Below are 13,866 nucleotides of genomic sequence, written 5' to 3'. Positions count from 1 at the left end.
GCTTCTACAAAGCTAGTCGCAAAAAACCCCGGTGCTAATGCTAACGTTAGCTCCGCTGACCAAGAAGGAGCCGCTCCAGCCAGACAGGCAAGAATTTACCAAGAATTTGTCTGCAGACTCTGCACAGCCCGTAAGCCAGGCAGGACTAAACAGCCTGTAAGCCAGGCAGGACTAAACAGCCTATAAACCAGGCAGGACTAAACAGACTGATTGCCAGGTATGTTGTCGAAGACATGCAACCTATGTCAACAGTTGCCTTCTGACAACTACCGGTAATTATCAAAATACCAGTGAGAAGAAATAAAGACTGTGGCGGCTGATAAACCTCAGTGTATTTGTTTTTGTAAAAATAACGTATAAGTTTTATTTCATTAGGACTTTTGTGATAAGAAATTACTGTCAAATGTCTGAGAAACAGTTATTTAATTTTACACTGCCAAAATAGTGTACTAGTGCTTGATTTGAAGGCCTGTCGAGGCTACAATAAATAGACCTATCAAAACATATCTATTGTGTTTTATTGTTCCACTACTTACTTTTCATCATAGTGATAATGGGTACAATGATGGATAACATTTGGCAGTTGTCTTGTCCCACACTGTGCCAAGCAACACTAAAATATAGCTGTGTGCAGTAATAGAGAATTGAAGCAGACATTTAAAAGTAACAAAAGTTACTTTTCCTAGTAACTAATTAATTTTATATGCAGTAATTGGTAAAGTAATTCAATTACTTTTTGAGAGAAGAAACTAGTAACTATAACTAACTCCTAATTTTCAGTAACTTGCCCAACACATAACCCTCTCTGTCGACACAGTGTTGCATGATCTCCACCCAGTAATTGACTACAGAACAGAAGTATTTTCTATGCATTTGCGTTTATCTTCACTGTGTTCATTGAAAATGACAGACATTAATCTAACATTTAGTTGCTTCTGGTGTTCTCTCCAGGTTTAAAAAAACTCCCCACCAAACCTACAACAAGGATGTCATTCTACTTCCCAGGCCTAGTGACGATCTGGTCGTAAAGCAAAGCAGGAAGCAGAGACTTCATGAGGGGCACATTTTAAATGCTTTCGAGTTTGTCAAAGCTTGGGACAGTGGAATGGTAAAGGAGAGAATCAGGCAGGCATTCAAAGAAAAGATTCCAGCTGATGTCAGGTAATAACCCACCATTTTACTCCCGTCTTCTTTTGCTCTGTACATTTCAACAAGTAACATTTTCTTTGATTAAAGTTTTGTTTCGTTGATCTTTCAAAATCCCATTTCATAGGCCCGTACTTTCAGTGTATGGTAAGATCAGAAAAATGTAAATCTTAAATGTCTTATCCACTGTTCCGATGCAGCATTGACCTACTGATGGCTTGTGGCAATAAGTTGATTGTCCCGACACTAGCTGAAGGACAGGAGCTAGACGGGAGTATGATTCAGAAAGTTTACAGATTGAAGGCTCTGTACATCAGACCATCAAGACCTATTGAAGTAAGCAACTATAAATATATTTAACTTGACATTGTATTTGAATTGGTCCCCTAGAACAGTGGTTCCAGGCCCCCCCACAGTAGACGTGATAACCTGTCTGTCATCATTGCGACTCCATCTGTACACACTCCAAAGTCCAATGTAGTTAGTCAAGCTTATTCCAATTGACCACCTAAAAACATTAAAAAACTACTTTTGCTGTTCCAGTAATCCTCAAATATCACAATCGGAATCCTTCATTTCCCTTTTCCCATTCCCATACATCCACAGATAGTAAAAAGGCTATTGTTGTATAATATTAACTTCTTAGTTTGATTTAAACCAGTCTACATGTGTTTTGTGGACTTGGAGAAGGCTTATGACCGTATCCCCCGGGAAATCCTGTGGGGGGTACTGCGGGAATATGGGGTACCATCAGACCGAGACCTCCAACAAGCACTGGGGCGGTTTGCAGCCAAGTGTGAGGCGGTTGGGATGAAAGTCAGCACCTCCAAGTCTGAGGCCATGGTTCTCTGTCGGACAACGGTGGATTGCCCCCTCTGGGTTGGAAATGAGTTGCTGCCCCAGGCGAAGGAGTTCAAGTATCTCGGGATCTTGTTCACGAGTGAGGGAAAAATGCAGCGTGAGATGGACAGGTGGTTTGGTGCTGCGTCCGCAGTGATGCGGGCGTTGCACCAGACCGTCTTGGTGAAGAGGGAGCTGAGCCGCAAGGCAAAGCTTTCAATTTACCAATCCATCTATGTGCCAACCCTCACCTATGGTCATGAACTATGGGTCGAGCGGGATCAAGGGTACAAGCGGCCGAGATGAGTTTCCTCCATAGGGTGGCTGGGCTTAGCCTTAGAGATAGGGTGAGGAGCTCAGACATCCGGAGGGAGTTCGGAGTAGAACCGCTGCTCCTTCGTGTCGAAAGGAGCCAGTTGAGGTGGTTTGGGCATCTGATAAGGATGCCCCCTGGGCGCCTTCCTTTGGAGGTGTTCAGGGAACGTCCGACTGGTAAGAGACCCCGGGGAAGACCCAGAACTCCCTGGAGAGATTATGTAGCTCGTCTGGCCTGGGAACGCCTCGGGATCCCCCAGGAGGAGTTGGAAAATGTCGCTGTGGAGAGGGACGCCTGGAGTGAATTGCTTAGCCTGCTGCCCCCGCGACCCGGCCCCGGATAAGCGGAAGAAAATGGATGGATGGATGGATGGATGGATAGTTTTATTTATGTTAGTTGAATAATTAGGCTACTTTGGTTTTGTGATTGAAGCATTCTGTAATGGGCCTCATGTATCAATACTTCCATGTGTGTCAGAGTTTGAAAGTTGATACAATATGGTGCCAGTGCCACAAATATGAATGCCATGACTCATTCTAATCTAATTTTAAATAGAAATGAGTTTGAGTGTGTATTTATTGCTCATTGATTTAAATAATTTCCTATCATCTCAAGGTCCCTGTTGCAGCTCCCTGAGCCCCCATTGTGCCGCCCCCCCTGTTGAGAACCACTGCCCTAGAAGACATAGAAATATCATATTCTGATAGACTGATTGTATGCACTGATGAAGTATAGCATGTGCAAAACCAATAACATGGCATAGCCCCTACCTAAATGGTCAAAGAGCTTGTCTTGCACCCATTACAAGTTTAACTGTTGGTATTAGTCATGTAAAAGTTTTTTGCATATGCTACAGACTTCCGCAAATCAGGGCTCCATGAATTGTACATGAAATTCAGAAATTTCATCTTTCTCTCCATTGTTTTGGCAAATTTAACCAGATTCAAGGAAATGTCTGCAATAATTGAAAACGGTTTCTAGATTTCTTCTTTTGCTTCTTTAAAAGCTTGAAGATTCAGACTCTGATTGCATCGAAGTTGACGACAATCAAGAGCCTTCTACGTCACAAGCCGATACTGTTGCAGCCATTATGTATGTATGGAATTGTTTATTTGCAATATTCTCTTTGATTCTTCTTTTTGGTGGTGTCTGGGTGAGTGCATAATAGGTGAGCTCACCAGGACAGGTGGAGGTGATTGGACTGGGATGGGCACACAGTTTTTGACCGTGTAGCTATACACACGCTTATTGTTGTTAAAATATGTTTATTGGAATAAACAATCTAGCAAACTAGAAGTCGTCTGGATGTGAGTATCACACGTCTAAACTAGATTCACCCAGTCTAGCAATCACAAGGTGACTTTGAGTCGCAATAGTCACCACAGATACCTTGGTCCCAAACCACAGCACTGCATCTCCTGGGCCATCACAAAGTCATGAAGCGGACTACAACACATGCCTGGCAGTTATGACTGCGATGACGGAGTCAGAGGAGTCTGATCAAGAATTCAGTGAAGCCATACAAGCCAGTCTTGATGATCAAATGTGAGTTGAAATCAGAGTTAAATGGAGTGTGTAACATTTAATATTGATCAGTACTGTGAGATTTGAAAAATACGTATGATTTATGGTGGACTTGGTACTCACTAAGAAATATGTGTGTTTAGTTTATATAACTATAGTTTCCATTTTGTGTTAATTTTATGTCACAAATATGGTGATGTATCTAAGAATCAAGAATGGAGACTTTGTTTAATCATCCACTGAAATTCTTGAGCTATATTTCATTTTACAGTGGAGCTCGATGCACAGAGGATGTGCCAGTGGCAAGACTACTGAACGATTTGGCAGCCCAAATAAATAGCAATGCAACCAGCAAGTTCAAGATCAATCGGTCTGCTGTTCTGGATGGGGCCATAAGAGGCTTTAAAAGGTCATCTTACAACCCTAGTTACAGAATTAGCGTCAAGTTTTCTGATGATTCTGGGAAAACTGAAGAGGCCATAGATTTGGGAGGCCCAAGGAGGAAGTTCTTCAGACTACTGTTCTCAAAGAATCATCTATGTTTGAAGGTGCAGAAGAGAGACTGAATTTGGCACTTGATTCACAAGGTAAATGCATTTAAAGTCATAGTCACAATTGACAGAACATTAAAAAAATGTTCTTAAAGGGACATCTGCTTCCTCATACCTGTAGTGCTGTTCATCTATCTAAATAGTGTTGGTGCGAGTTGCCCAGTTTTGGAGATATCGGCCGTAGAGATGTCTGCCTTCTCTCAAACATAATAAATATGTTATAGATGTACCGGTACATCTATACATGTCCCATCCTGTCGGTACATCTATAGATGTACTGGTAAATGTGGAGGAAAGTTCTAGTTGTGTTGAGGCGCACGCGATGGCTACACTGACAGGCTACCTCAGGCTACCTCAGGCTACAGGCTATTCTCACTAGTAGGCTACCACTTAACTTTTTCGACTGATATGGGTTACTAAAGTAAAATAATACGGCCGCACGCCAGAAAGTCGGTGGTAAAATCATCGCTTTCCAGTCGGGTCAGTGTTAAAGGAACTCGTTTCCCAGCATAAGTTGCCATAGTAACTGAGCTTGAACAATGTTGAACTTGCTTTACTTTATGGTAAGCTCGTTTTATAGAATAGGGCCCCGGTTACGCAAGATAATCCACAGACTTTGTTGTGAGCAGTTTCATGTAGGAACTATTTTCTTTCTACCGAACTACACCCGCCAACCATATCACTGCGCAGAAAGAAGCATGCATTGAAAATGAATGACTAGTGGGTGGGCATGGCGCCCAGTCTAAAAGGCCCATTTAACTTTTCAGTTTGCCGCGCCGCTGGCGTTTCCTTCACATGGGGGCGGGACGGGGAGGCGAGGCGCGGGCGCACAAGCAGAGATTGCCCCCGTCTAAAATCCCTTAATGAGACGGGTGCGTGGGGGTTGGACCCAAAATGCACGACTCAGAAACAATAGTAAAATAAAGTCCCGTTAGGCCTTTATTCGGGACGAGTCCCAGGAGCGTAGTCAATACAAGCAAAGTCCATACACATCCAGCCAAACAAATACAAAACAAACAAAAAGCACGGTGCCGAGGGAAGAGGCAATCTCGTAGTCGGTAGGCGTGCAGGGAGGTCCGGTAGCAGGAGAGCTGTCAGCGGGGCAGATGAACAGGCGGACGGCAGGCAGAGGCGTAGTCGTGGGCGAAGCGGGAGTCGAAACCATGAAACAATCAGCGGGGCAAAAGTACAAAAACGGTAGGCGGGGACGTAGTCGAGGTCACAAAACAGAAATCAATAGTCGATGGTCAGTAAACAGGCGTGGATCGTAACGTGTAATCAAACAGTAAATAATGCTCAAGAGTTGCGTGAAAAAACAGAGGCAGACAATTTCGCAGTGAACAGTTGCGCGACTGGGCTATAAATGCAGGTGTAGACAGGTGTAGACAATTAGTTAGAGAGTAGCAAGGAAATGGAAAACAGGTGCGATGGATGACAAGTTTAACAAGGAGATTAGTAATCGTTAGTAATAAACCTATCCTGCCCTAGCATTAGTAAATTAGTAAATGACATGCACAAGAAACGTAAGGTAACATGAACACATGATTAGTCTTGTTAGTTTCTACCCAATCCTGATCTAGCGTTAGTAGTTTTAGTAAATAGACAAATAGAAACATTAGGGGAGTGAAGGACAGAACGAGAGAGAGAGAGAGAGAGAGAAAAGGCGGAACGCAAGGTTTGCGGAAAAACATGTAAAAGTGTATGCATAACAACGACCAGTTAACGTAACAATAAACATAAATCGAAACATAACATAAAGCGAAACTAAGACGATAATCACTCAACATAACCAGGTAATATAATCGTAACGAAACATAACTAGACATGACGAGAAAATAAATCGTAACAAGAAATAAACTAAACAACATGACGAACCTAGACTAACATAATACATGATAAGACACTACGGGACTAAGACAACATGAATAAACATAAATCAACATAAAACATGGTGAGACAGACCTGAAACGTGACAGGACCCCCCCCTTAACGACCGACTCCTGGCGGTCCTTGGAATTTATCAGGGTGGTCACGATGGAAGTCTCTGATGAGCGATTTGTCCAGAATGAGACTGGGAGCGACCCAGGAACGCTCCTCAGGGCCATAGCCCTCCCAGTCAACCAAGTATTGCACCCCACGGCCCCTCTTACGAATGTTCAAGAGTTTCTTAACCGTGAATGCGGGGTGGTTGTCAATAATGCGGGGGGGAGGTGGTGGGGGATCCGGGGGACATATAGGGTGAGAGGATACGGGCTTAATACATGAAACATGGAATGTGGCGTGAATCTTAAGGGAAGCAGGGAGTGACAGTTTAACAGAGGCAGGATTGATGATTTTGTGGATTTTAAAGGGACCAATAAAGCGGGGTTGCAGTTTGTGAGAGGTGGCTTGGAGGGGAATGTCCTTAGTGGACAGCCAGACGGAGTCACCTGGTTTGTAGACTGGAGCTGGAGTGCGGTGGCGATCAGCAAAACGCCGATTGCGGTCTGCCGTGCTTAGCAGCGCGGCCTTGGCATCCCTCCAAACCTTGGCGCACCGTTTCATGTGGATGGCGAGGGAGGGAACAGCGATCTCGGCTTCTTGGTCAGGGAACAGTGGAGGTTGGTAGCCCAGGGAGACCTCAAAAGGTGATTTCCCGGTGGCAGCGCAGGGTAGGGTGTTGTGAGCGTACTCCACCCAGGTAAGCATCTTGCTCCAGCCGGCTGGGTTCTTGGCCGATACGCAGCGTAGAGCGGCCCCCAGGTCCTGATTGGCCCTCTCAGTTTGGCCATTGGATTGAGGGTGGTAGCCCGAAGAGAGGCTAGCTGTGGCCCCGAGGGCCACGCAGAACGCTTTCCAGACTTGGGAAATGAATTGGGGACCGCGGTCAGATACGATGTCCGATGGGAGTCCGTGGATGCGGAACACCTCTCTCACCAGAACCTCCGCGGTCTCTTGGGCGGTGGGCAATCCAGCCAGGGGGATGAAGTGTGCCGCTTTGCTGAATCGGTCCACCACCGTCAGGATGGTGGTGTTACCCTCGGAAAGGGGAAGTCCGGTCACGAAGTCCACTCCGATGTGACTCCAGGGTCGGCTGGGCACCGGCAATGGTTGAAGCAGTCCAGCAGGGGCCTGGTGAGATGCTTTGCTTCTGGCGCATGTGGTGCAGGCCTTGATGAAGCGTCTGGTGTCGGGGATCATGGCACTCCACCAGAATCTCCACTTCAGCACCGCCAAGGTGCGGGTAAAGCCGGGATGGCAGGAAAGGAGGGATGAATGGGCCCATTGCAGCACCTGTGTCCGAGCGGCTGAGGGGACGTATAGGCGTAATCCGGGGTTGGACCTGGGATCGGGCTCCTCCCGTAGAGCCCTCTGGATCACCGCCTCGATCTTCCATGTGACGGATCCGATGGTGCAGGAGGTAGGAAGGATGTTTTCGGGGATCTCACGCTCAGAACAGGTGTTGAATTGACGGGACAGGGCATCGGGCTTAACGTTCTTCGAACCTGGACGGTAGGTCAGAGAGAAGTTGAACCTCCCGAAGAACAGCGCCCATCTCGCCTGTCGAGAATTCAGCCTTTTGGCTGTCTGGAGGTATGCCAGGTTCTTGTGGTCGGTCCAAACGATGAAAGGCTTCTCGGCCCCCTCCAGCCAATGTCTCCACTCCTCCAGCGCCAGTTTGACTGCCAGCAGCTCACGGTTTCCAACGTCGTAGTTCCTCTCCGCCGGGGACAGCTTCTTGGAGAAGAAGGCGCAGGGGTGTAGTCGGTTGTCAGCGGCCGCCACCTGAGAGAGCACTGCTCCCACCCCTGTGTCGGAAGCATCCGTCTCGACCACAAACTGGCGGGTGGGTTCGGGGTGTACCAGGATGGGAGCGGAAGCGAACAGTCTCTTGACCTTGGTGAAAGCCGTCTCAGCTTCGGGGCTCCACCGGAATGGCACCGCTGGGGACGTGAGCTTGGTTAGGGGGGAGACCACTTGACTATAGGAACGGATGAACCTGCGGTAGAAATTGGCGAATCCCAAGAAGCGCTGGAGTTGCTTGCGTGAGGTGGGTGTGGGCCAGTCGGTGACCGTCAGAATCTTCTTGGGATCCGCCCTGATCTGTCCCCTCTCAAGGATAACCCCAAGGAACTCAACTGTGTCGGAGTGGAAGACGCACTTCTCTGCCTTGACAAACAATTTGTTCTCTAGAAGCCTTTGTAGAACTTGCCTGACGTGGTTTTCATGATCCTTGGCATTAGTGGAGTAGATCAAGATGTCATCCAGGTAGACGAACACATGGCGACCCAACAGGTCCCGAAGAACGTCATTCACCAGGGCCTGGAACACAGCAGGAGCATTGGTGAGGCCGAATGGCATGACCAGGTATTCAAAGTGTCCGAGAGAGGTATTGAAGGCGGTCTTCCATTCATCGCCCTCACGGATCCGGACCAGGTGGTACGCGTTGCGAAGATCCAGCTTGGTGAAGATGGTGGCCTCGTGAAGTGGGTGGAACGCGGAGTCCATCAGGGGCAGAGGATACTTGTTCCTCACCGTGATGTTGTTCAGCTCCCTGTAGTCGATGCACGGGCGTAGGGAGCCATCCTTCTTCTGGACGAAGAAGAATCCCGCACCGACGGGAGAGGAAGAAGGGCGAATTAGTCCGTTAGCCAGGCAGTCACGGATGTATGTCTCCATAGCCTCCCTTTCAGGTCTGGAGACGTTGTAAAGGCGACTTGAGGGAAGTGACGAACCAGGAAGGAGCTCGATGGCGCAGTCGTAGGGTCGATGAGGCGGCAGAGACTGAGCTTGTATCTTGGAGAACACTGCGCCCAGGTCATGGTAAGGTGTGGGAACCCTTTCCAGGGAGGGCTTGGGAGTCTGTGGTGGAGCTGGTGCTCCCTCTGCTGGTGGTGGAGCGGAACGCAAGCAGGACAGATGACATCTAGAATCCCAGGCTTGAACTTGATTGGAACTCCAGTTGATCGTGGGGTTGTGTTTCTGGAGCCAGGGTAATCCCAAGATGAGTTGGTCATTGGGGGACTGGATGACGCGGAACTGGATCATCTCTCGATGGTTCCCAGAAATGACCAGTTGACAGGGAATGGTAATGTGCGTCATGCGGCAGAAAGTCCTTCCATCCAGCGACCGCGCATTCTCAGGGTGGGGTAGAGGGAGGGTGGGAATGTTCAGTTCGGACACCAACACTTCGTCGATGAGATTGGCGTCCGCTCCAGAATCCACCAACGCGTTAATCCGGGTTGTTCTGTCGGGAAGAATCAACAGCGTGGTGAGCGTGGGACGATGGTTCTCTCTGTCAGCACCCTCATGCCTGTCGACTGCTCTCACCTCTACTGGTCGCCTGGTCCTGAAGGAGCACCGAGCCTGGGTGTGACCCGGCCTCCCACAGTAGAAGCACGAACCGGTGGTTCTGCGGCGTGCTCGTTCCTCGGTAGAGACCCTGGTACCAGCCCGGGACAGGTCCATGGGTTCGGATCCCTCCGACTGCTGCTCCTCACGTCGAGGACTTGGGCCCTGCCTGGGGTACGGGTTGCCGGGAAGGATCGGTCTCTCCGACCGGCGTTGTCTGGCGCGGTTGTCCAGGCGGATTGTGGTGCGCACGAGTTGGTCGAGCTGGGTGATGGGGTCCAGTCGCGCCAACTCGTCCTGGAGCGTCTCGCTCAGGCTGGCCAGGAAGAGATTCGCCAAAGCTGCATCGTTCCAACTAGTAGCTGCTGCGAGGGTGCGGAAGTCGATGGAGTGGTCTGCCGCCGTGGTCTTTCGTCCCTGGCGCAGAGCAATCAGTCTCTGGGATGGCTCCTGGTCGCTGGATGCGTGTTGGAACACCTTTCGAATCTCGTCGGCGAAGGCTGGGTAACGGGGAGGGAAAGAATCCCCGGACCACACCGCCGTAGCCCAATCCAACGCCCTCCCCTTGAGTAGTCCCATCACATAGCCAATCCGACGGTCGTCGCTGTTGTAGGTCTGGGGCTGTTGTCTGAATACAAACTCGCACTGGAGTAGGAACGCCTTGCACCTCTCAGGTTCTCCACCGAACCTCTCCGGGGGGGGTTGTTGGGGCTCCCGGAATTGCCAGGCTCCCGAGGGGTTGACCGCCGGGGAAGTGGGTGGGTGGGTGGGTTTCCTCCCGTGGTTGTGGCAGGACCGCAACGGCGAGCCTCCTCATCTCTGCACACAGTTCACGAATCTCTAGGTGAAGCTCGGAGATTCCTTGTGAATGCTGCCGGACGATGGCTCCTTGTTCCTGGAGGGCGTGGAACATGGCAGTTGAGTCAGCAGGGTCCATAGTGGCGAAATTGTTCTGAGACGGGTGCGTGGGGGTTGGACCCAAAATGCACGACTCAGAAACAATAGTAAAATAAAGTCCCGTTAGGGCTTTATTCGGGACGAGTCCCAGGAGCGTAGTCAATACAAGCAAAGCCCATACACGAAGATCCAGCCAAACAAATACAAAACAAACAAAAAGCACGGTGCCGAGGGAAGAGGCAATCTCGTAGTCGGTAGGCGTGCAGGGAGGTCCGGTAGCAGGAGAGCTGTCAGCGGGGCAGATGAACAGGCGGACGGCAGGCAGAGGTGTAGTCGTGGGCGAAGCGGGAGTCGAAACCATGAAACAATCAGCGGGGCAAAAGTACAAAAACGGTAGGCGGGGACGTAGTCGAGAAACAAAACGAAGGTCACAAAACAGAAATCAATAGTCGATGGTCAGTAAACAGGCGTGGATCGTAACGTGTAATCAAACAGTAAATAATGCTCAAGAGTTGCGTGAAAAAACAGAGGCAGACAATTTCGCAGTGAACAGTTGCGCGACTGGGCTATAAATGCAGGTGTAGACAGGTGTAGACAATTAGTTAGAGAGTAGCAAGGAAATGGAAAACAGGTGCGATGGATGACAATAGTAATCGTTAGTAATAAACCTATCCTGCCCTAGCATTAGTAAATTAGTAAATGACATGCACAAGAAACGTAAGGTAACATGAACACATGATTAGTCTTGTTAGTTTCTACCCAATCCTGATCTAGCGTTAGTAGTTTTAGTAAATAGACAAATAGAAACATTAGGGGAGTGAAGGACAGAACGAGAGAGAGAGAGAGAGAGAGAAAAGGCGGAACGCAAGGTTTGCGGAAAAACATGTAAAAGTGTATGCATAACAACGACCAGTTAACGTAACAATAAACATAAATCGAAACATAACATAAAGCGAAACTAAGACGATAATCACTCAACATAACCAGGTAATATAATCGTAACGAAACATAACTAGACATGACGAGAAAATAAATCGTAACAAGAAATAAACTAAACAACATGACGAACCTAGACTAACATAATACATGATAAGACACTACGGGACTAAGACAAATAAACATAAATCAACATAAAACATGGTGAGACAGACCTGAAACGTGACACTTAAGTCAGAATTACATGTTGTAATTTATAATTATGATTTTTGATGTTCACATGTTCATTTGTACTGTAGCATGCACTTTGGGTACATTAAATACTAACTATATGTATTACTTTGTTTTTTGTCATTTCTGTGATGTTTTTCAGCGCTAAGGGACGACAGATACTTTGTTGCTGGAAGAGCCATTGCGGTCAGTCTTGTTCATGGAGGACCAGCTCCTGGTTTTTTGTCACCAACCCTTTTTTCTTGTCTGTCTGGAAGCCCAGAGTCTGCAAAACCTACTCTGGATGATGTTGCTGACATTGAGTTGCGTCAAAAAATCAAAAAGGTATGTATCATTTTAGGACTTATAAGAGCTGATAATGTAACAACGACACATAATGTAATAGAAACTGAATGAGCATGTGTACATGTATAAATAAATTCATAGCAGCTGGTCAATATCCATACAGTCCATTTCAATCAGCGTTACAACACTCTACAGTGAAGCAATTACCATGTTAATCCATAAATTATTGACTCACTCTATAATGTAATAAAATGATTACACTATTAGGAAACCTACCGATCTGCTCGCATGGTGAAATGACGGGGGGGGGAAATAAGCTTGATATTACAGCTGCTGGACTATGCAAAAACTATCTACTGCAGTTTAAAAACGACTGCTCGACTTGAAGAATCTCAGTCGACGGACGGGTCCCCGACTGATCATTCGACACGTCGACTTTCAGGGGGCAGCCCTACAACATTTCATTTGTAGAAGTCTGATTTGCACCGGCCAATATACAATGATGTACCTCACAAGACCACCAGTCAAATTTGCCATTTTATTTTTAGAAGGTGAATGTTGTGCTGGAAAGATTTGTAATGTTAATACATTTTTATTCTATCTTCAAAATTTCTGATTTTGGAATCTGCAACTATCGAGGAGTTGACCAGTACTATAGAGCCTCTTTTGGACTACCTGACTAACTGTGGATGTCTTCGACCAATGAAGACTGTAAATGACAAGCAAATGTTAATTGAGGACATCTTAATGTTTCAGGTCATCAACAGAGTCCGAGGACCATTAGAAAGGTTACTTTTAAATCAGTTTCTTGCTCTTCATCTTTCACTATAGTAGTGAATTATCTATGCCAGATTATAGAAAATATACTGAGACTCAGCCATCACAAAGACGTATGTTGCTGTGATCTTATTAATTTATTTATGTATAGGTTTCGTGAAGGAATGAAAAGTCTTGGTGTTCTGGAACAAATCCAGCAGCATCCAAATGCCACAAGACAAGAAAACTCACAGCAGACATCCTGGATGACCTCTTTCAGATTTGGTTCTCAGAGTCTGGGAGCAACAGGCGGTCGGCAGAGAATAGAGCCATTGCCTTCTGGCGGGACTACTTACAAGATGCAGAAGGCAAGTTGAAATTCATCACTGATTTACAGTAATATTAGTTTTGTATGGAAATTATATATGAGCCTCTGTTAAAATGTTATTGTTGCAGTATTAACTGTCAAGTAATTTATCAATTATTAGCGCTGTGCTGGATCGTTGAGTTAAATCGCATTTTGTGGGTAATGAAGATAATATGTGTGTTCTCTTAGATGAGGAAGGACCTACAAAGCTGGAGAAGATTCTGATCTTTGCTACAGGAGCTAGTGAGGTCCCTCCTATTGGCTTTAGCCCTCAGCCATCCATTGAGTTCATCCATGATGAACAGACACAAGTTTTCAACTCTTCACATTCACATGGTGCCTCAGCTCCACATTTCCCGCTGGCCAATACCTGTATAAATTGTTTGCGCCTTCCACTGCACAGTGTCTACAAAGTTTTCAAGACCAACATGGATTTTGCTATAGCCAACACACAAGGATTTGGTATGCAGTAAGGAAAAGCCTTTATTCAAATAGGCAGTTTGGTTCAAGCTTTAATTCAATATGTTCAATATGTTCATTTAGAGTTGCTAAAATGTAGCAATGATCTGTTACAAGATGTATTGTTTTTTTGCATCTAATAGATCGTTCCCCATATCGCAATGCATCCGGGGTCTTGTATGCAGGAAGCAAGAAAATACATTGGGTTCTATTGGAACTTGACGACA

The 13,866-nt window shown here is 46.8% G+C and overlaps 1 pseudogene; it reads left to right on the top strand.

Moving 5' to 3' along the window:
• The first annotated feature begins 37 nt into the window (after nt 1–37).
• Nucleotides 38–13,653, top strand: LOC133111126 (uncharacterized; annotated as a pseudogene).
• The last annotated feature ends 213 nt before the right edge of the window (nt 13,654–13,866 follow it).

This window comes from Conger conger, chromosome 15, assembly GCF_963514075.1.
Source record: "Conger conger chromosome 15, fConCon1.1, whole genome shotgun sequence".
Taxonomy (NCBI): Eukaryota; Metazoa; Chordata; class Actinopteri; order Anguilliformes; family Congridae; genus Conger; species Conger conger.
The sequence above is the reverse complement of the archived record's forward strand: the minus strand, read 5'-3'. Positions and strand labels throughout refer to the sequence as shown.